Below are 24,374 nucleotides of genomic sequence, written 5' to 3' on the forward strand. Positions count from 1 at the left end.
AAAGGAAATAACGGGGGGGGGGGGAGAAAGATGTTCTGTACATCTGAATGCTCATTAAGTTTACCATAGGAAAGAACTATAAACCATATCCTTCAAGTTGGCAACCAACCAGGCAGGAAACTGAGGAACAGTCAAGATTTGGGTTTTCCATATCCTCCCCTATTGCAGATCACTGTATCAGACCATACCCACAGGGAGTTTTTTTTCTAATCTTCCACTATTGCTAAAGCTCCACCATAGTGGGAAAACTACCATAGATGAGCTACTGGCATTTTTACTGTTATGAACAGGTCTAGAGGAGAGTGGTCTATGAAATGATGGCAGGTACAGGGAAAAAAACCCCTCATAATGTAGACTCAACCCAAGGAATATACATTAATGTCTACCAATAGCTTTGCTACTCTAAATGATTCTATAGTTCACATTAAGACATTAGATTCTTCAGATCCTCACTTTAGGAGATAATGTTATGAATGAAAACTTTCAGGTACTATCCAGTTAGATGGAAGTTCAATTTATATTGATACACTAGCAGATTTACTCATTGTTGCTCAGGTCCCTAATTAACATTTTTTTTTAAAAAGGAAAATGTACATGCTTTATATGAATGGTTGTCTTTCAAAAATAGCATTTTATTAAGTTAATTTTCATTTCAGATTTCTTTTAGAAAGGGATTGTAAAAATCTGCCTGATTAATTTTAATATTTTTTTAAATGGGATTTCTGTCAAGTATTTTTTTCTTTATCCCTACAAACTCTTATTCACTATGGTTTTTTAAAGGACTATAGTCAATTTGGTTTCCAATAACATTATCTTCTAGCGTTCAAAGCATTGATTTAGCAGTGCCAAAGCACAGCAATACTCCCAATTTCTCCATTTAATCTCTTTTCAGTAATGTTTATGGAGAAGCAAGCCTATTCCAGGTGCATCCTATTTTTCTGGCTCATCTTGGTTAACTCTCTTTCAATGTTCACTCAGTTATGTCAAATTTGAGCACTGTACTTAATTTGTTCATTCTGTCTCTTTTCTGTTTGGTTTTATGAGAAGCAATCCCATTCCAGGCACATCCTATCTTCCTGGCACAACCTAACCCTTAATAGGAATGTGAAGGTCTTATCGGTTAAGGTTAACCAGAGGGGACTGGAACCGCTCCCCGCCTGCTGCAAGCAGGGGCTGCTCCAACCCTGGCCAATACAGCCTCTTCTTGCAGCAGAGTAGGGTCACTCCAGCCAGACTGGAGCAGTACCCCCGCTCATCTCCCCTGTAATCAGTTAACCAGCTGAATAATATATTTAACTGGTTATGCAATTCAATGGGATTTTGCATCCCTAACCCTTATCCAGACAGGATAAGGGCTATCCCAATGATAAGGAGGTGGGGTGGGATAGGGCAACTGCCTAGTGAGCACAGAGTGATGGGTTCGAATCCCAGGCCCCCCATCTCCCCACCAGTACCGGTCATCTCCTGGATGGGCCCAGCTCCAGCACTAGCAAGGCAGGGTAACAGACGTCCTGATGGAAGAGAGGTAAGGTAGGTTCTGGAGTGGCCTAGGAGATAGGGAAACTGCCTGGGGAGTGCAGGGTGGTGGGTTGCTTTAAGTTCTGATAAGAGGAAGCTGTATTCTGAATTTGTTGCTCCTAGCTCTTACTATTTAGGAGGAGTTCTCTAAAATATATAGTAGATAGAGAAAACAACTATATTAAATGCAATCATTCTTTGGGCAACTTTCAGGAATTGTGTTGCATACTTGCACTGTGAAAAAATGCATATAAGTCATACTAAAAGTCTGTTCATAATGTACGAATAGAAGTTGGAGTTGGCACAGCACAGACTACTTCTTTTTAAATCATCTGTGATGTTTCCAGAGTATGAACCCCGAACAGATGTCAATGATACTTTTTGCAGTTGTACATATGATCTCTCCCAATTACCAGCATTTGTTTCAGATGTCACATTAAACAAGTTACAAAATCTCCAGATATCTGCAGCTATAAAAGAAACTATTTGCATGCTGCCCAACTCCAAGATAAAATATGAAGCTAATTTCATGTTTAGCCAATTTCATGTAAAGTCCGTTTATAAAGCAAGTTCTCAGATATCTTAATTTTGCATAGGACTCTGCCAACACTAAAAATTCCACAAGTTTGTAATGAAAGATGTTCCCCTATATGGTTAACACACACACACAAAAACCTAATTTTTAAAACAACTACTTTGACCATATGTAAATTACATATCTTACTAGTTCATGTGTGTCCTGCTAAAACAATTAAATATGATATAAAATAGTTACTTAAGCATTCCTTAATATCTTCCAACCTTAAATACGTAATTTAAAACAAAGTGTGACAGGTTCAGTCACAGAGGTCTCCTTAGGGCTGTCACATAGTGTGCAGATCATGCTATTAAGCCCACCTACCTGCTCTCTGGGACACCCAACCACTCTGTCCTGCTAGGCCAGAATCTCTGGTCTCCCCAAGCTAAAGCACAGGATTAGAGTAACTGACCCTTAGTGGCAGAACAACACAGCTGTTGAACCAGTTCAGATCTGGGAGGGCTAAGCTACAGAACATTGACAGCACCCAGGAACACAGCCCCCAAAAGGTACCAAACCCCCAAATAAATCCATCTTATTTTGTAAGAAAGATTGCATGTAGTTAGCTCTCTCCATCAATGAGAGATATGCACAGCTGTGCTCCCCCCCCCCCCCCCCCCGTAACAATTATTTACACTGGGCTTGATAAACAAAACAATGTTTATTAAGCACAAAAAATAGGATTTACTTGATTGCAAATGAAAACTGACAGATCAATGTTACTAAGCCAAATTAAAACAAAACACACCAGCTCATTGTGATACATTAAGATTATAATTCTCATCCTACTTCTTACTTCAGATGCAATATGTCACAAATCAGAGTTTTCATTCTCTGGTTTGCATCTAACAGCCACTTCTGTATCCTCTTTGGGGGAAGGAAGGCGGTCTCAAAGGACAGCTGAAGATAAAGCAGACTGTTTTCCATTCCTTAAATAAATTTTCTCCAGAATGGGAATCTTTGTTTAATGCTCCACATCCCAATGGAAAAATACTGGCTCCATCAAGATGGATTCCAGCACCAGGTGGCATGTCCACATGTCTTTGTAGGACCATCCACAATTTGGGTTTACAGGAAAAATAAAGCCACTTGCAGACTGTTGCCTTGAGGATTGGGACATTATGTTTCCAGAGTATCAATGGCCCTCATTAACACATTTAGAATAAATGGTCACAATTCATATTTCTAACATCACATGTAAGAATGATACATGCACAAAATAGGATAGAAACATTCAGCAAATTATAACTTTAAAAACGATATCACTATGCATTTTACCTAAAGCATCTTCAAGTTACACATTCATAAGCTAACTTCCTTAAAGAATGAGAGTGGGGAGGCCATGAAACAAAGATTGTTACTTTTCCAAATTAACCTTGAGTATGCATAGTCAAATAAGGATATCATCATAAACTATGAAAAAAACATGTTTTCAACATGTGTGGCCTAAAAGTGCTGCTGGACTAAACTATTCTTAACCTCATATCAACATTCCCATTACTCCACATTACATATTCGTATATTGCATAATAGATGTGTAGTATGGGATTTTTGTATCTATACGTACATACAGACATACATACATACAGCAGAATCACTAAACGACTAATTTCCACTTTCTGGAAATGTTTAAAGATTTCTGAAAAAGTTGAATCCAGACCCTTGCCAGGTATGATTAAATACAAAAATACTAAATTTAATTATATAAAGTTTAGGTTGAAGCCAGTCTGATTTGTGAAATGGGTAAAATGAAACATGATGTACCATTTTAAATGTCTATTGACAAGTATTGGAATTTATTTTTGGTAGGATTTCAATTAACATTCAACTCTTTAAAAATATAGTTGGCACTTCAACATGATTTAAAATTAATAGTTTGAAGAAGTCTCTTTTGCAGAATTATCCTATTTTGTCTGCAAGAATTTCACATACCACAGTCATTGTAACAGCAAGAAACTTAAAAGAGACTTTCCATAAACTTCCATGATCTTCAACTTAGTGTCTTTGGCTGAAATTTCTCATCTTTATGGCAAGTCCCGATTGCCAAGTTTTGACAAGGAAACTAATACTGACAAGCAAAAACTGAAAACAGTAAAGTCACCAACGCATGTTCTCACTTGTCCCCTCTGTTGACAGACTGTGTTCCCATTGGGAACTCCCCTATAACCAGCATGAATAATGCACTGTGGGTATGTCTCCTACAGTGCGTGGCAACATGACCTGTCACTAGATGTTTCAGGAGCACAGAACGTAGTAGGCAGCATCTTGGGACCATGCAAAACATGCAGTCAGGCATCACATCATTCAGGAGCTTCTGGCATCCTTTTGTGCCTTTTTTTCAAGCTGCCGTTGCTTTCAGTGCACTCTGGCATCCGCATCAAGAAACAATGGATTCTGCACTTCTCTCACATGCTCTATTAGTTGTTGTGAGAACATCATAACGGCCGTACTGGGTCAGACCAAAGGTCCATCTAGCCCAGTAGCCTGTCTGCTGACAGTGGCCAGCACCAGGTGCCCCAGAGAGGGTGGACCTAAGACAATGATCAAGCGATTTGTCTCCTACCATCCTTCTCCAGCCTCTGACAAACAAAGGCCAGGGACACCATTTCTATCCCCTGGCTAATAGCCTTTTATGGACCTAACCTCCATGAAATTACCTAGCTTCTCTTTAAACTCTGTTATAGTCCTAGTCTTCACATCCTCCTCTGGCAAGGAGTTCCACAGGTTAACTACGCACTGTGTGAAGAACTTTTATTAGTTTTAAACCTGCTACCCATTAACTTCATTTGGTATCCTCTAGTTCTTCTATTATGGGAACTAATAAATAACTTTTCTTTATTCGCCCTCTCCACACCACTCATGACTTTATATACCTATCATATCCCCCCCAAGTCTCCTCTTTTCTAAACTGAAAAGTCCCAGTTGTTTTAACCTCTCTTCATAATACAGCCTGTCTCCAACTTACGAACCAGTTACGGACCAAGCAATTGGTCGTAACTCGGTTTGTTCATAAGTCGGACCCCACTGAGTTACACGCGACTGCACTGTTCATAAGCACGGATCGCGTTCGTAACTTGGGGTCCGCCATTTACGACATATTTGGTTGTAACTGCGAACGGTCGTAAGTCGACCGTTCGCAACTCGGGGACCAGCTATAGAGGACATAATTGAGTACATCGTGCATGGCAAGAAAAAATAATCTTAGAGGAGTGATACGGACAGCGGCAACCTGTCATTTCATTTGGCAGTCACAGAGCTGCTGTACCAGGCAGAACAGTACTTTTGGATTAGGGAAACCAACACTTATTGGTGGAACTGCAGAGTCATGCAGGTGTGGAATGAAGAGTAACGGGTACAGAGCTGGCCCACAATTTGTGGTGCAAAAACATCTAAATGAGAGCTGCCCTCTCGATTGAGAAGCATTTGGCAACTCGTGTCTGAAAACTGACAACTCCTGATTACTACCAGTCAGTCATAAATCAATTTGGAGTGGAGAAGTCTACCATTGATACCAAACTGCTGCAAGTGCGCAGGGCAATAAGTTACTTTCTGCTATGGAGGACTATGACTGGGAAATGTGTATGACGTCCCATAGATTTATAGACATGGGATTTCCCAACTGTGGAGGGTGGGACAACAGATGGCACACACGCCAGTTTTAGTGCTAGCCCACCTTGCTACTAAGTACATCAACTGGGAAGAATATTTCTCAATGGTGCAGCAGGTGCTCATGGATCACCATGGGTGTTTCAGACATCAACCCAGGAGCAGTCTGAAAAAGATCCATCATGCACACATCTTCAGAAACAATGGCCTGTAACAAAAAGCTACAAACAGGGGCTTTCTTTCCAGACCACAAGATTACTAGGGATATTAGCATGTAGTCATTTACACAATTAACCAATAAACCTGGGCTTGTCGGTTAATCCTAACTACACACACCTCTGCCCCACTGACAGAGACGGGGGGGGGGTGAGGAGAGAGAAGGGGGGGAGGAGGAGGAGGCAGGAGCCAGTGTCCATAGGCACCTCCCCCCCCACAGAGGCACAGGGGGGGATGTAGGGGGCAGCCACCCCCCACACGTAAACTTGTAACTGCTAAAAAATCCTGCATTTACACATCTACATACCCATCAGTTAACATCCCTAAAGATTACGGTTGGGGGTGCGAAAATGCCCATGGTAATCCGGGAAGACATGGCTTACCCTTTTTAGTCCTGGCTCATGAAACACTATATGGACACCTGGCCAGTCCTAAGGAACATTTTAACAATAGCCGGAGCAGGTGCCCCAGGGTGGCCAAATGCACTTTTGGGATATTGACGGCAAGATGGAGGTGTCTCTGGCACGCTAAACCTCATTGAGAATAATATTCCCATGGTTATTGTGGTTGATGGTCAAGAGGGAAACCAGGCACAGTTTCTCTAAGCTTGAAGCTTTTATCTTGCTCCATATGTAGCCCACCCATGTACCACTTTGGTTCCTGCACAAAAGATTGCTAAGTGGTACAGGATAAGAACATAAGAAAGGCCATACTGGGTCAGACCAATGGTCCATTTAGTCCAATACCCTGTCTACCAACAGTGGCCAATACCAGATGCCCTGGAGGGAGGAATCACAGCAGGTAATCCTCATGTGATCCCTCCCTTGTCACTCAGGATAGTGTCCTACAGCAAGGGAAGGGACAAAGCTACACTGCCATGGAATCTTAAGCAGAAAATTTACAAATACCTCTCAAAAAGTTTTGATAACTTCTTTGTAGGAGTATCACTTTGCTTCATGGATATTATGATAAGCTTGTCTCAGTTCTTCAATCTTCGCTCTTCACTGCAGCGTGGCCCACTCATACCTCTTTTCACACAATGATCAAGAAACATGCCCATAAGTGTACCAGTTCTTGTAAGTCATGCTCAGCTGAGACTGTACAGACTCCTCTGCCAATGCACTGATCATAACCAAAGCCCCACAGCAATCCAAGCAGGGCGAGCCTTTGGTGCAATGGCCAGACATGGGCACCCAGGACCATGGCATTGCAGACTGAGCCATCCCACCCTACAGGTGAGGGGGATGGTCCAAGATAATTCTAAGCCAGCTCTCCCCCAAGAGAGCCAGCTTGAAAGCCAACTCCCCACATGTATGGGCCAACCCATGTTGCTGCCTGTCTAAAAGGTAGCAGCAAGGTGGGGGAGGAGGGGAGAGAAGGGCCAGCAGCTCTGCAGGATCTGGTGCTCATGTGAAGCTGGATTTTAAACCGACTCTCCCAGAGCACCAACTCCCCTCTGCCCCCCGTGCTGCTGTCTCTGTGGAACGCAGCAAGGAGAAGTGTTGCATGTAGTTGTTTTGAATAATTGATAAGCCCAGGCTTATCAGTTGATCATTTAAATGTCTATAAACAAACATCCCTACCAGACACTATCCCTTTGACTGAACTCAGAGAAGCCATCAAGCAGAGAAAGGGATTTCATTTAGTGGGGCTTGCAGCTGGTCATGTGGCTACAGGACAGTGGAGTTCAAACTGCTGACCAGAGAAGCTAATTGAGAACCACGGGCCACTTTTTGGAGGCCAGAATCTGCAACAAAAAGCCTGGAGGTGTCTCCACAACATGACTTAATAAGGGAAGTGAAAAGAAAAAAAAAGTGTTCTTCACAGAGCTGGAAGTTTGTGTCAACAAAAATGGATTTTTTCCCCCCACAAAAAAGTCATTTTGCAGTGCAATTTTGTCACCAAAAAGCTTTCCTCTCTCCCTCAACAAATCTTGCCATGTAGACAAAGCTTTAGCCTCTTTCACTGATGTTGTGTGTGTCTTCATGATTGTTCCTCACAAACAAATAGTACTTTCAAAGGAGACAATTGACACTAGCAACACAAAAAAGTTTATCAGAAAAATTGGTATTTATTTCTTGTGCTGTTCGAAAAGGTACGGTGCTATCAGCATCAATCACTCTATGGGTTGATTTCCAAACTATGAATGTTCATTATAAACTCCTAACAAAAACAAAAACAAAAAAATCTTTATAAAAATTTTAAAATAGTTAAGCAAGTGAAAGTGATTCAGTTTCTGACTATTATTGCTTCCAAGCATCCACTCAGTTTTCTAGGGTTAATAAGTAGAAGGATGGCCAAAACATGCAACTAAGAGTCTCTTTACACAGTGGAGTAATACATGCTACAGGGATGTGTCTTCTAAACCACACTAACATGTTGTACATTAATTGGTCCGAGACCCCACTGATGCACACTGTTTCCTAATGTTTTTTGCATACTACAATATGTTAAAATGCAGTAAGGAACTTTTAACATGCACGAGACAGGGTCTACTGATCAAGTTGGGCCTTGTCTACACTTGCAAGTTTTGTTGCCAAAAACCCTCTAGAAACAAAACCTAGAGAACGTTCTCATTGCAATGCAACAAAAGTGGCAAGCAGCACCCAGTTTTGGAGACAAGAATCTTCCATATCTGCAATGGATTTTAGTCTCTCCCCCATCCACAATCATGAAGAATGTACTACAGTAGATGTGTCAGCTTTATTGAACTCTGGCATGTTTCCCACAATGTCCAATTAGCCACTCTGGCCAGCACTTTGAACTCCACTGTTCCACACCCATTTAAACAAATGCACCCCCTCCCACCTGCAAACCCAGAGAACTTTAAAATCCATTCCCTGGGGTCTGGCTCCTTGTGTAGTGGTTCTTATGGAGTCTTCTCATGTAAAGTGGGTGGCTATCACTGAAGACTCTCTCCTACCTAGAACACTCCAGGGATTTTTGATTTTATCAGTGTGTGGAGTGAAGAAATAGTGCAATTGCAGTTGCACATGAACTGGGACACAGTCAAATTTCTCACGCCCTTTGCGTAAAGAGGTGCAATGAAACACCCTACAATGAAGACTCAAAATAAAGGAACGCAGGCAGGCATTCCAGAAGGCAAAGAAGCTGATCTGGTACTGCACCCAACAGATGCTGTTTTTATAAAAAACTGGACACAATCCTGGGAGGGGACCTCATATCCACACCCCAGGAGAGAATGGATACTTCCTATAGCATAGAGTCAGAAATAGGAGTTATCCCGAAGACAGAAGTTATTGATGAAGAGATAGAAGTGGATGAGGATGCGGGGCTCAATCTGGTGACAACCTGTGTGCAAGGCAGTGAGGAATTGTTCTCAAGTCCCAAAGTGTATGAGGACTTTCAGCAATTGGATGTGAAACATGAACCAAGAGAAGAGACGCCAGGTAAGTTGCTGTGGAAATAAGAGTGGGAGCACCATGAGAGAGTCGGCCATGCAGGGCCACAAGAAGTTGTATTTCTGTGAGCGGGCTAAGCCCTGCCTGGTTTTGCATTATGTCCAAACAGAGCATTGAGGGAGACAGAAATAGAAACAGAATCTTGCTAGGAGATAGTATTGAAACTTCACCTGATGTACTTCTTATTTTTCTCATGGAGTTTCCATGGCAGGGTTGCCATTTCCCCATCGCTTTTGTATGCAACTGCCAAACCAAGGCAGCACAGAATTTAGCTACATAAGAAGTGGGTCACTCCCCACAACTTGCATCCAGAAACAGGGCCTACATTTGCCTCTTAAGCTTCAGCAGGGATATGTCAGAGTAATGGCAGCCTGTGGACAAGCATAGGATTAGTACACATTGTTTCCACATTAAGCTGCACAAGCGCAGACTGTACTTACTTGGGGACCATGCCCAACCCGCCTCCTTCAAAACTCAACATGATCAGAGTGTCTGGAGAGATCCATGATTTGCTCTAGGGCAACACAAAAAATGGCACGTTTTGTTCAGAGATATGCATGTCACTGTGAGGAGAAAACAGGGTAGTAGAGGTTGGAGACTCTGAGGGAGACAGAGGCACCCATCTGTCATCCTGTCCATCTCGGGAAGTATGCTATCTACCAGGAGCCCATATGTGAGAAATTAGAGAGGTACTTCCTGACTACTACCCCATGCTACTCATCCATGTGGACACTAACGATACTGCAAGTTGTGACTTTGAGCAGATCAAGAGTGACTACAGGGCTCTGGGAGTACAGGTGAAGGAGTCTGGATTGCAGGTGCTGCTCTCTTCAGTCCTTCCTGTCAAAGGTACCAGCCTAGGCTGAGACAGGTGCAACCTGGATTTGAATGTCTGGTAGCAAACATGGTGTCACCAGGAGGGCTTTGGCTTCCTTGACCCCAGGATGCTGTTCCAAGGCCTATTAAGCAGGGATAGGGTTCTCTTTTTGAAGAAAGTGAAGAGAATATCTGCATACAGACTGACTAACCTAGCAAGGAGGGCTTTAAACTAGGGGCAGGTGATGAAAGCCCACAGATAAGTGAAAAACATGGTGACCTGGGAGATAGGAAGAAGCATGGACTACAATAGCAGAGATAAAGGGGGGGGGGGGGGAAGAGAACAGGTAGACCTGGGGGCAAAATCAAATCTGTATCTTAGATGACTATACAAATACAAGGGGTATCGCGAATAAGCAGGAAGAACCTGAAGTGCTAATAAACACCCACGACTATGACACAGGGAATTAAAACCAATAGTAAAAGGTTTTATAGCCATATAAAACAACAGGAAAAAAACAAAAAAAGAAGAAGTAGGACCACTAATTACTAAGGATGGAGTGGAGGTTAAGGATAATCTAGGAATGGCCCAATATCTAAAGAAATACTTTACTTCAGTCTTTAATGAGACTAATGAAGAGCTTAGGGATAATGGTAACATAACAAATGGGACTAAGAATATGGAGGTAGATATTATCATATCCGAGGTAAAAGCCAAACTTGAACAGCTTAATGGGAGTAAATCGGGGGGCTCAGATAATCTTAAACCAAGAACATTAACGGAACTGGCACATGAAATTGCAAGTCCATTACCAAAATGTTTTAATAAATCTCTAAACTCAGGGATTGTACCATTTGACTGGAGAATTGCTAATATAGTTCCTATTTTTAAGAAAGGGAAAAAAAGCGACCCAGGAAACTATAGGCCTGTTAGTTTGACATCTGTAGTATGCAAGATCTTGGAAAAAATAGAGACATTGAGGCTAATGACAATAGGGACAAATTACAACATGGTTTTATAAAAGGTAGATCATGACAAAACCAACCTGATTTACTCTCAAAAAAGGAGCAGATTTTTTAGATAAAAGAAATGCAGTGGATCTAATCTACCTCAACTTTAGTAAGGCATTTGATACAGTACCACATGGGGAATTATTGGTTAAATTGGAAAAGATAGGATTAATATGAAAGTTGAGAGGTGGATAAGCAACTGGTTAAAGGGGAGACTACAGCGGGTCATACTGAAAGGTGAACTGTCAGGTTGGAGGAAGGTTACTAGCGGAGTTCCTCAGGGATCAGTTTTATTTAATCTTTTTATTGCTGACTTTGGCACCAAAAGTGGAAGTGTCCTGATAAAATTTGCAGATGACACAAAGTTGGGAGGTATTGCCAAATCAGAAAAGGATCGGGATATCATACAGGAAGATCTGGATGACCTTGTAAATTGAAGTGATAGCAACAGGATGAAATTTAATAGTGAGAAGTGTAAGGTAATGCATATAGGGATTAATAACAAGAATTTTAGTTATAAGCTGGGTCACATCAGTTAGAAGTAACGGAGGAGGAGAAGGACCTCAGAGTCCTGGTTGATTATAGAATGATTATGAGCCGCCATTGTGACATAGCCGTGAAAAAGGCTAATACGGTCTTGGGATGTATTAGGCGAGGTATTTCCAGTAGGGATAAGGTGGTGTTAGTGCCATTATACAAGGCTTTGGTGAGACCCCATTTGGAATACTGTGTGCAGTTCTGCTCTCCCATGATTAAGAAGGAGGAATTCAAACTGGAACAGGTACAAGGAAGGGCCACCAGGATGATCCGAGGAATGGAAAACCTGTCTTATGAAAGGAGACTCAAGGAGCTTGGCTTGTTTACATTATCCAAAAGAAGGCTGAGGGGGGGACATGATTGCACTCTTTAAATATATTAGAGGGATAAATACCAGGGAGGGAGAGGAATTATTTAAGCTTAATACCAACGTGGACACAAGAACAAATGGATATAAGCTGGCTAGTAGGAAGTTTAGACTTGAGATTAGATGAAGGTTTCTAACCATTAGAGGAGTGAAGTTCTGGAACAGCCTTCCAAGGGAAGTAGTGGGGGCAAAAGATCTATCTGGCTTCAAGATTAAACTAGATGGCTACGTCTACACTGGCCCCTTTTCCGGAAGGGGCATGTAAATTTCACCAGTCGTCGTAGGGAAATCCGCGGGGGATTTAAATATCCCCCGCGGCATTTAAATAAAAATGTCCGCCCCTTTTTTCCGGCTTTTAAAAAAGCCGGAAAAGAGCGTCTAGACTGGCCCCGATCCTCCGGAAAAAGTGCCCTTTTCCGGAGGGTCTTATTCCTACTTCAAAGTAGGAATAAGACCCTCCGGAAAAGGGCACTTTTTCCGGAGGATCGGGGCCAGTCTAGACGCTCTTTTCCGGCTTTTTTAAAAGCCGGAAAAAAGCGGCGGACATTTTTATTTAAATGCCGCGGGGGATATTTAAATCCCCCGCGGATTTCCCTACGACGACTGGTGAAATTTACATGCCCCTTCCGGAAAAGGGGCCAGTGTAGACGTAGCCGATGGGTTTATGAAGGGGATGGTCTGATGAGATGACATGATCTTGGTAACTAATTGACCATTCATTATCAGTAGGAAATAGGTCAATGGAGGGATGATAGGAATTACTATAGAGAACTTTCTGGGTGTCTGGCTGGTGAGTCTTGCCCACATGCTCAGGGTTTAGCTGATCGTCATATTTGGGGCTGGGAAGGAATTTTCCTCCAGGGTAAATTGGCAGAGGCCCTGGAGGTTTTTCGCCTTCCTCTGTAGCATGGGGTACAGTTCACAGCTGGAGGATTCTCTGCATCTTGGGGTCTTCAAACTATTTGAAAGCTTCAATATCTGAGATATAGGTGAGAGGATTATTCTAGGAGGGGTGGGTGAGATTCTGACCCCCTGCTCAATGCAGGCCACAGACTAGATGATCATAAGGTCTGAAGGGGCCGTTAAAGTCCAAGGCTGTGTCTAGACTGGCCAATTTTTCCGGAAAATCAGCAGCTTTTCCGGAAAAACTTGCCAGCTGTCTACACTGGCCGCTTGAATTTCCGCAAAAGCACTAACGATCTCATGTAAAATTGTCAGTGTTCTTGCGGAAATACTATGCTGCTCCCGTTCGGGCAAATGTCCTTTTGCACAAAACTTTTGCGCAAAAGGGCCAGTGTAGACAGCTCAGATTTGTTTTGCACAAAAAAGCCCCGATCGCAAAAATGGCGATCGGGGCTTTTTTGCAGAAAAGTGCGTCTAGATTGGTACAGACGCTTTTCTGCAAAAAGTGCTTTTGCGGAAAAGCGTCCATGCCAATCTAGACGCTCTGTTCCGAAAATGCTTTTAACGGAAAACTTTTCTGTTAAAAGCATTTCCGGAAAATAATGCCATGCTAGACGTAGCCTATGAGTATATATCAGAGACTTGGTAGGATAATATAGACCAGGGGTCTCCAAACTTTTCTGCCCGAGGGCCGCATTAACTATCAAACAGCAGTTCGGGGGCCGACTACACACTTGAGGTCCAAATAAAAAACAATCAAAACATGGATGTTGTTTTTAATTATTTATTTAATATTATTTTATTCAGTTATTATTAAATAACACATTGATACACTACACATGAACACCTGTATTAGTGTGAATGGTGAAATTGTTTCCTAGATGCCAAAATAGAGCCCAGCCCACTAGTGACCTCATGAGAGAGCTAGCCAATAGGATAAGAACGCACTGACCAATAGGGAGCAAATGTCCACGCCAAGTCCCAACCCCTCTTGCTGTGAGGGACGCGCAGAGCCCGGGCTCGGCCGTCGGTCCGCAGGGCGTGTGGCCGTCCGTTGGCGGCTCCGATCCCCCGCACCCCCGGCCGAGGAGTCTCACTGCCCAGGGCAAGGGCTGCGCGGGTCCAGAGTCCCTCCTCCGTCCCGCTGGCTCCTCCGGCTTCCCTCTCCTGGCTGCCTGCCCAAGAGAAAGTGAGTGCCGGCCGCCCCTGTCCTTCCGGCCCCTCCCCCTTTTGAGCCGGCACGCACGGGGCATGCCGCTCACCCTGGCGTCCCTGCCCCTTCTCCTCCTGGGTCCTGCCGCCTTCCTCGCCTGCCGCGCCTGCGGCTGTGCGCCCTCGCTCCCCTCCCCGTGGGCTTTCCCCTGGGCTCCGCTGCGCTGCGCTGCGCCGCTCGGCGCTTCTCCGGGGGAGGGGCTGTCAGTGTGGGGAGTTTCTTCCCCGCCCCAGCTCCACGGCGCTGCGCCGCTCGGCGCTTCTCCAGGGGAGGGGCTGTTAGTGCGGGGAGTTTCTTCCCCGTCACAGTCTCCACGGGCCGGATGAGAGGGCCTCGCGGGCCGCATCCGGCCCGCGGGCCGTAGTTTGGAGACCCTTGATATAGACGATTGGAATATTGGTATAAAAGGTACAGCATACACTTGGACTGAGGTTGAGATGGACATAGGAGACAGACTTGTTGAGAGTCTCTGGGTTAGGCTATAAGGGGGAAAAAAAAAAAACCAAGGGTGATGTCACGCTCAGGGTTTATTACAGACCACTTATCCAGGCAGAAGAGGTGGATGAGGCTTTTTTTAAAACTACTAACAAAATCACCCAAAGCACAGGATTTGGTGGTGATGGGGGACCAGACATATGTTGGGAAACTAATATAGCAGGCACAGATTATCCAATAAGTTCATCGACTTCACTGCAGACAATTTTTTATTTCAGAAGGTTGAGAAAGCTACTGGGGGGAAAGCTGTTCTAGATTTGATTTTAACAAATAGGAAGGAACTGGTTGAGAATTTGAAAGTGGAAGATAACTTGGGTGAACTATGATTTCTTGATCACAGATTCATGATTCTAAGAAATGTAGAACAGGAAAATAGAAATAAATAATGGATTTCAGAGAGCTGGTAGGTAAAGTCCCATGGGAAGCAAGACTGAAGACAGTTGGCAATTTTTCAAAGGCACACTATTAAAGGCCCAAAAACAAACTATTCCACTGTGTAGGAAAGAGAGAAAGTATGGCAGGAGACCATCTTGGCTTAACCAGGAGAACTGATGATCTAAAAAACAAAAAGGAGTCTTATAAAAGTGGAAAATAGGTCAAGTTACAAAGGATGATTGTAAGCAAACAACGCAAGTATTCAGGGGCAAGATTAGAAAGGCAAAGGCACAAAATGATCTTGATCTAGCTAGAGACATAAAGGGTAACAAGTACATTCTACAAATATATTAGAAGCAAGAGGAAGAGCAAGGACAGGGTAGGCCCTTTGCTCAGAGAAGAGAGAGAAACAACAACAGGAAACTTGGAAATGGCAGAAGCGCTTAATGACTTGTTTTGGTTTTCACCAAGAAGTTTGATGGTGACAGGATGCCTAACATAGTGAATGCTAGTGGAAATGGGGTAGGTTTAAAAAAAAAAGTTAAAAATTACTTAGAAAAGTTAGGCATCTGCAAGTCACCAGGGCCTGATGAAATGCATCCTAGAATACTCAAGGAGATGATAGAGGAGGTATCTGAGCCTTTAGCTATCATCTTTGAAAAGTTATGGAAGCTGGGAGAGAAGACTGGAAAAGAGCAAATATAGTGCTCATCTATAAAAAGGGAAATAAGAACAACCAAGGAAACTACACCCCACACAGTTTAACTTCTGTGCCAGGGAAGATAATGGAGCAAGTAAAGGAATTCATCTGCTGACTCTATTAGCAGCAAGAAGATAACAAGGTGATAGGTAACAGCCAGCCTGGATTTTTAAAGAACAAATCATGTCAAACCAATCTGATAGCTTTCTTTGATAGGATAACGAGTCTTGTGGATAAGAGAGAAGTGGTAGAAGTGGTATACCTAGACTTCCGTAAAGCATTTGATAGCATCTCGCAATACCTTCCTATCAATAAACTGGGGAAATACAACCTAGATGGGGCTGCTATAAGGTGGCTCCGTAACAGACTCTATAACCATTTTCAGAGAGTAGTTATTAATGGTTCACAATCATGCTGGAAGGGCACAACAAATGGGGCTCTGCAAGGGTCTGTTTTGAGACCAGTTCTGTTCAATATCTTCATCAATGATTTAGATGATGGCACAGAAAGCACACTTATTAAGTTTGCAGATGATACCAAGCTAGAAGGGGTTGCAAATGCTTTGGAGGATAGGCTCATAACTCAAAATGATCTGACAAACTAGAGAAATGGTCTGAGGTAAATAAGATGAAGTTTAATAAAGGCCAAATGCAAAGTACTCCACTTAGGAAGGAACCATCAGTTTCACACGTACAAAATGGGAAGCCACTTTTCAAGCAGTCAGCTAGCTCCATAGGTGCTTGTTCAGTGAGATGCCCCTCCCCCCACCAATCAGCTGAGCTCCCCACCTGCACAGGAGCTTTGAACTTCTGAGTGGAGCTTGAAAAACTATTGCGTGAGTGCACAGCTTAGAGGGAACCATGCTTCCTGTTCTAGCATTCTGTGATTCTGTGCTAGGGAAAGGTTACAATCAGGAAAAATGCAGTCACTATTGTTAATGGTTACTTTTTCAGACCAGACCTTGAGAAGTCAGGCATGCTCCCCTGCAGACAGACTCCATCAACTAAGGAAAAAAATCTCAAAGGACAAAGGAGGATCTGGTCAAGGATTTTTTGTGGCATTCAACACTTCAAACAGTGAAAAGGGAGCCAAGAACTAGGGAGATGCAAGTCAGAAGAGAAACCACTGAGCACGTGCTAAAGCTCATGGAAGATCAACATGAAATGCTGAAGAGCCTTATCAAGATGCAGAGCCAATGGGACCAAAGGCTTCTCTATCAGCACATGCAGAACTCTTCTCACAGCAACCCTCCCTCTACACCCACACATTCATTTTCACAATCAGGTAATGTTTTTTCCGCAGCACACTCCACTCCCTGTCAAAGCAGATGTGACTGACAGCTGGATGTTAACACCATTGTGAGGTTTTCCAATAATCCCTACCATCCCTGACCACCAAGCATCCTGATTGAAAGACAGCAATGAAAACAAATATTTCCATGAGTTTATTTTGTGTAACACAATCCACCACACCAAAGTTCCCAGAGCAATTAATAGCTCTTGGTTTCACGGGAATGCCTCATACAGAGCTGAGCAGTGGGATGAGGTAAGGAAGCAACTCTAAGGGTACGTCTAGACTACATGCCTCTGTTGCCAGAGGCATGTAGATTAGGCTACCAGGCATAGGAAAATGAAGCGACGATTTAAATAATCGCCGCTTCATTTAAATTTACATGGCTGCCGCGCTGAGCCGACAAACAGCTGATCAGCTGTTTGTCGGCTCAATGTGGTAGTGTCGACATCAAAGGCATTTGTCGACCACCCAGGTATGCCTCCTGGGATGAGGTATACCTGGGTGGTCGACAAATGCCTTTGATGTCGACACCCGCGCATCCAGACTACCACGCTGAGCCAACAAACAGCTGATCAGCTGTTTGTCGGCTCAGCGCGGCAGCCATGTAAATTTAAATGAAGCGGCGATTATTTAAATCGCCGCTTCATTTTCCTATGCCTGGTAGCCTAATCTACATGCCTCTGGCAACAGAGGCATGTAGTCTAGACGTACCCTTACATACAGAAACATCAGCACTTTTCATTGTCAAAGTGGTTTCTCAGAGCCTCCATGCTATTGATGGCGACCTTATGGGTTCCTTTCAGCACGAGTGTCTGTGTTCAAACTGTGCATCCAGGCACTGTAATATTTCACCATTGCTCAAACAATTTATGTAAACAAAAGCATGTGGCCACCACCTTGCGGATATGATCCTATGAATGGTCCAGCTTGCCATAGACACACCTCCACGTCCCTTTCAATCTGCCAAAGGGACATTCCACAATCATGTGACATTGGCTTAGCACTCTTTACTGCTGTCCTGTTTAAGGATTCATAAGCTATGTCTGTGAGGGTAAGCCAAGTCACCAAGGATCACTATGGTATTTCCACATCCCCCACTACAATTGTCTGGTCTGGAAAGAAATGCCAGCATGCAGCTTTCTGTACAAGCCACTGTTCCTGAAGATACATGCATCATGCAACTTTCCAAACCTTGTGCATTTCACAGGCATAAATGCAAAGTGGTAATTCACATGCACCACAAGCACCATAGAGAAGTATCCCTTACGAATGATGTACCCTGAGGCAAGATGGGGTGGCACTATAATGGGAATGAGCACACCATCAATTGCCCAGTCACAGTTTTGAAAGCCTATTTCAGCAAAGCCAGCCACTATATCATCCACATTTCCCGGAGGCAGTCCTGCATAACAAAACATGATTTATTTGCCCTGCACACTTCCGTAAGTACTGCCATGATGATAGACTTTCCCACTCCAAACTGATTTGCAACTGAAGGGTACCAATTGGGAGTTGCCAGCTTCCACAAAGCAATGGCAACACACTTCTCTACCACCACAGTTCATGGGCTAACTCAGCGCACAGCTCCAGGAAGGTCGCTTTATGGATGAACCAAGGGTCACTTTCTGAGGCACCAAGGGTACATCTATATTACAGTGGGATGGGGCTGCCCGGTGCTTGAATAGGTGGGGAATGAGATATCACACTAAAATTAGCAGTGTGGATAGCTTTTACTAGGAATGTTAAGTAACAGTTAATAAGCTAATTGGGGGGGAGGGAGGGCAGACACTTGCTACCACCACTGCAGCTCTGCATTTTAAATTAGTAAGAGCCACTGGCTCCAGGACCACTGCACCCCTCATGCTGTGGAAATGGTGCTTGGGGGAACCAGATTTTAAACTGTCTCCCCCCAGCACCAGCTCCTGCTTCCTCCCTTGCTGACTCTGATACAGAGTTGGGGGGGGAGAGTAGTCAAATAGTTACTCAACTACCCAGTAAGCCTCTGACTATTCAACTAGTTGCTTACATCCTTAGTTTTTAACCCACAAATACTTAAGCAAAAATAAACGTTAGTCTTTAAGGTGCCACAGGACTCCATGTTTGTGTGTGGATATTGTGGCTCAAATAGCAGCCCGGGTTCTCAAGACCACCCAATCCCAGGTCACACGGCTAGTCAAAGAGCAGGTCTACAGTACAACCGCAGTAGCACATCTTGCTATGCCCACAGGACAGTGCTCTCCTGTCAGCTTAATAATGCCATCTCCTTAAGAGATAGAAGCTCTGTCAGAAAGAAAGCATCTGGGCAGTAGCTCTCCCAACAACAAAAAGATAGTGTGTGGACAGCTAAAGTTGATATAGCATGCATGGCTCAGAAGGGTATCTTTCACACCCATAAATGAGGTAAATTGCATCAACAACATGATAGTATAAATCAGTTCCAAGTCTCAGGCAGAACCAGCTGTATTAGAAACTGCTATTTTTAGAAACATTCAACTTTAAAAAAAAAACACAACTTCTGTTAAAGTTTTCAACTACTTTTGTTTCAAGTAACACCAACTACTTCTATATGTTTAAAAAAAAAGTATTTTGATTTTTTCAGTTTTTGTACATTTGACAGAGTATATTGTGTTCACTGCTCTCCAGCCTGGTCAATTCATCTCCCAGTTTTTAATAAATCTTTCACACAGCAAAGCAGGAAAAGTATTTTTAAAGGGAAATGCAACTGCAAAACCACAAAAGCTGACAGAAGGAATACTTAAACTTTTAAAAATGGCAGATTTCAAGATCTCACTTAAGGCACAAATAAGATCCCTGTTAAGTATTGCCACTAACTTCAATGGGTCCTAAGTAACTAATCCAAAGATATAGAATAAGCTGGTGGCACAGAGGGAAATCAAATCCAAAACTAGCCTTTTGTACTCTAACCGCTAAACCACACTTCTTCCCACACACAAAATAAAAGATTTCTAAAATCTAGCTGCTGGGATAAAGCCACAGGTCACTTTTGGGAAGTCTTGAGATGTCCGCAAACTGTCCTCCCAAGGGCCTTTTAGGAAACAACCCCTGTTCCAAAAACTCAGCAATAACGAGCCTGATGGGAGCCAGCGGGCAGCAATCCGGGGGGAGGCAGATTCACGAGGCATGGCCGCACCGAGGGGCACCCGGCGGGGCTGCGGGCTCCCTCCGCTTTGCAGCAGCTGGCGGGTGGCCGGGATGGGGCGGGGACGGTTACACTATCCCCTTCCTCCGCCCCCGCCACCCTTCTCGGCGGCCGGGGTGCCCGCAGGGGAGGGAGGGCTTCCAGGGACTTCGTACCGGGGGGGCAGAGACGAAGCGTTGGGCCGGGGTCCCCCCTTTCTCCAAGCGGGTTCTCCCCACAGCTCACCCCCCCCGCGGGCCGGGCCCCAACACTGGGCTCGGGAGGGGGAGCGCCCCCCGTAACCTTGCGCTCAGGGGACCATCTCCGCCCGCTGCGGGGGGAGGGGCGCGCGTCCGGCCGGGGAACGAGGGGGATTATCCACCCGGGCTGGCGGGGCGGGAGCGAACCCGCCCCCTGCGGAGTCTCCCTCGGCGGCAGCTGGTCGCTGACTGGGAGCGGGGTGGGGGGGGGGGGGGGGGGGGGGGGGGGGGAGTCGGGACAACCCGCCGCGAAGGATGCGCGTTCTGGGTCGCCTCCAGCCCCCACCCTGGCACCGGCTGGGGCGCGCGTCACCCGCACTTACCTCGCGCCGGGCCCCATGCCGCCTCGCGCCAGCCCCTCCACCCGCCTCCTCGGCAGTCGCCGTGCGGACGACTTCTCTCGGCGTGCCCCGAGTCCGAGACCCCCACCCCCACCCTTGGCCCCGCCCCAAGACTCGCCCACTAACCGAAAGGGTGGGGCAAGGTTCCGCAATGGGGCTCACGATTCGCTCGGGCACAAAATGATTGGCGTTGGAGTTGGCAAATGGGGAAGCAAGAAGCTGTGGCCGGCGGCCTGTCACTCAACTGGCCGCAGCAGGGAGCCCTGAGAGAGTGACCTGACTCTGGAGTGGACCCTGCGGGAGGGGGAGGATTCCTTTCCCCCGCCGTGCACAGAGGCGCCCCTCCCACCGGATCCCCCCACAGTCCTTCCCGCTGCCCCCATGCTGTTTGAGTTACCACCGGACTCCTCAGTAGCACAGTACGCAGCAGCCCCCCCCCTTGTTGCCAGAGTCACCCCCAGCTCTCCCCTTACCAGAGCTGCTCCTGTGCACAAAGTGACCTGACCCAGGTAGCCAGGGCTGCTTGCTACCTCACCCCACCACTTCCTCAGCCTCCACTCACAATTACCAGCCATAGACACGCTACGAGGGGACTCCCCTCACAAAATTTCCAGAGATGCCCCCAGTTACCAGGGACCCTACTTCCCCCACAAACATCCCACCACCCGCCTTCACTACCTCACACACTGAGCAGAGGCAGGCCCCTTTCCTCTGGCAACCCACACCACTTTAAATACAACCACAATTATTTGGAGTCTGTCACAGCCCCACCACCCCCTATACCTTAGCCACAATCCCTTCCATAGATCCTCAGTAGCTCCCTTTACCAGTCTTCCCTCCCCCAGCCTCCTTCTCTCCATTTCAGGGTCTCCCCCCACAGACCCTGTCCTGTAATCCCCCATCCCAATTGCTAAAAACCCCTAGTTACCAGGACTCCATATACAGTGGAACCTCTCTCCTCAATTTCCTGGGCCAATGAGACTGGGAGGGCCCCTTTTTTGAACAGTTGCAGGGGATCCATAGACCTTGTGGCCCTTGTCCTGCCAGTGGGTTGAATTGTGAGAGCTGCAGCTGCTCACACAGTATGAACAATATGCCTTTTCCTTCTTCACTGGGGTTTCGTCCTTTGTAGTTAGTCCTGTAACTGGGACTTTTGTTTCCCAGTGCAAAGGTCTTTATAAAAAATTAAGTCAGTCTCTTATCATGTGAGTAAGATTTTTGAGAGGGGAGAAAAAAACTGCCAAATGAACTTCAACAGCTCAGGGCACTTTAGTAAATACTCACCACTGAAAATAGGATTAATGAAAGCCATCTTAAGTCAGTGGATACCCAATCTTTTCAGGCAACTGCAAGTTTACTCAGCTGAACTCTCTGCTGTACCAATTAGTGCCCACCAGCTCTGCATTCAGTTATACATGCTTCACTCCATAGGGGAACAGAGTATAAAAGTGGGGTTTTGGAACATGTCATTCTCCCAACACAGGATAAAGCAGGCAACAGAGGAGTTGCCTGGTCCCCATATAAACTACAAAAACCTTGATTCTTCCACATTTATTATTAAATAATATATTGTTATGCAAGTGCTTCCATTACTTTTGGAAGGAATACTTGGATATTAAGAGTCTACTCCGTGTAAAAACAGCAGAATCAGGCCCTAAAATATGGACGTTGATCCTAGGGTACTAATAGTATTAGGAATACTAGTATTAGTATTTTGTCTTCAAGGTTATGGGGCAAAAACCAATGCACAGTATGGCTTTTTCCATTTTTAAGTACAGATTTTTCAGCACGGTAGCTTTAAAATCACTGAGGCAAAATAGACAGAAGGCTAGGTGTCATTAAGCAACATCACTTACATGGGAGATGGAGGTGGCCTCATGCTCAATATCAGGGTCCAATGGGCAACATTCTTTAGAGCAAATGGTCTCAGAAGGTATTGAGAAGAATGTTTTTTATTCTAAAAACGATTGCTTTCCCTAGCATACATACAGCAAAAGAGAAAATTATTCAGAGACAGTATCACAAGACAGCTGGAAAATTACTCAGTATTGTTAAAATACTAGTATATTAGCAATGGTTCAGTAATATTTTATAGTGGCATTGAGATTCTCCGGTTTAAGAAACATTAATTTTAAATAGACTTATTACTACCAGTGATTTATATCTGCTACAGCAATAGAAACTGTATGTATTCACCATAAAACAAGAAATTAATGCATATTTATTCCACCCAGTTCCTGCCTCCTGGATTACTTCTCAGCTCACATTTTTCAATTTTCATACTTTAGTGACATTGTTGCTCCAATACTTGTTTTTTAAAATAATTTCTAAATGTTTGTAGAAATGGAAACCAGAAGCAGTTTTAATATTTCTATTTTGACTTATTCTTAGAATTTGCTAATGATGCAAGCTGCCAAGACACTCCTATTTAATCTGTTATACATTTAATTTTACACTAAGCAACAAAAATTGTTGGAAAAATTATTTGCAATGAATCAATCTGTTCTAGTTAAAGGTATTGTTATTTTGGAGTACAATCCTTCAGTTCTTGTTTCAGGAAAACCCTCTGAAACTTAAGAGATGTCCAGGACCAATGGCTTGACCCTCCACCTCATGAAATCAGTTGTAGAACTCCCAATGGCCACAAGTGGTGCAGGAGTCAGGAGTCAATTGGAACAGAAAATGCAGGAATATTTGCTATCAGATTGAAATATATTAGCAGAACTGTTTTGGAACTGTGTAGGGTAAGCTGTTTGCACTGTAACTGACTCCGGTCAGGATTAGGAGGCTCGCACTTTCTTGAATCATTCATTTCACACAAAAATATAAGGTCAAATAACATTATTCCTATACTCCTGTAACTCTCATTGTACGAGGAGTAAGGGAAGTTGGAGCAAGAATGCTCTATTTAGTGCTGTGTAGACACTCCCAATTTTGAAATAAGCTACACAATTGACATAGCTCAATTTGCATAGTTTATTTCGAGTTAAGCCCTGCTGTGTAGATGAGACTAACAAATATATCTTGAGCTTTTGTGTGTAAAACCCATTTAATTAAAGTGAGGTTTAACCACAAAAGCTCATAATATAATATACTTGTTAGTCTCTAAGGTGCCAGAAGATTGCTCATTGCTGAGTAACGTTAAAATAAACAATATTACCACAAATGATAGAGTTCCCTGATAATCATTACAATGCCTCCCATTATTAACGGAATATTGATATGTCTCAGAAGAGTTCAGTGTTGAATCAGCATTTAAAATAAATTGATTTTTCCTCCAGCCACACCCTGTTAAAAGGCTTCCATATCTTGACTGAGGTAATTGATTTAGTACTACTAGAGGATACTTGCAATGCACAAAAATGGATGCATTACTGCATTGTGAATTACTAAATATGCATTAAAGGAATTTAGTCATAAAAGGTCTGGTCTTCCTTAGCTTTCATATGCATATCCAAATTAAAGAAAGCAAAATGCAAAATTTTATGAGATCACTCACTATTCTGTAATTTTATTTGCAATTTTTTCTTCTCTACTTCTCCACATTAATCCACTCAAATTAGTGGACTATGGAGAAACTAGCAA

At 44.1% G+C, this 24,374-nt stretch overlaps 1 protein-coding gene across 2 annotated transcripts in view; it reads right to left on the reverse strand.

Annotated features, from left to right (window-relative positions):
* Nucleotides 1–20,895, reverse strand: part of WASF3 (WASP family member 3) — an 81,616-nt gene extending 60,721 nt beyond the window's left edge. For both annotated transcript variants that reach the window (XM_075919242.1, XM_075919241.1), the window contains exon 1: nucleotides 20,772–20,895. The gene's annotated coding sequence lies outside the window, so the exon portion shown is untranslated. The remainder of the gene's footprint in view (nucleotides 1–20,771) is intronic.
* Nucleotides 20,896–24,374: the final 3,479 nt, after the last annotated feature.

This window comes from Pelodiscus sinensis, chromosome 1 (genome assembly GCF_049634645.1).
Source record: "Pelodiscus sinensis isolate JC-2024 chromosome 1, ASM4963464v1, whole genome shotgun sequence".
Classification (NCBI taxonomy): Eukaryota; Metazoa; Chordata; order Testudines; family Trionychidae; genus Pelodiscus; species Pelodiscus sinensis.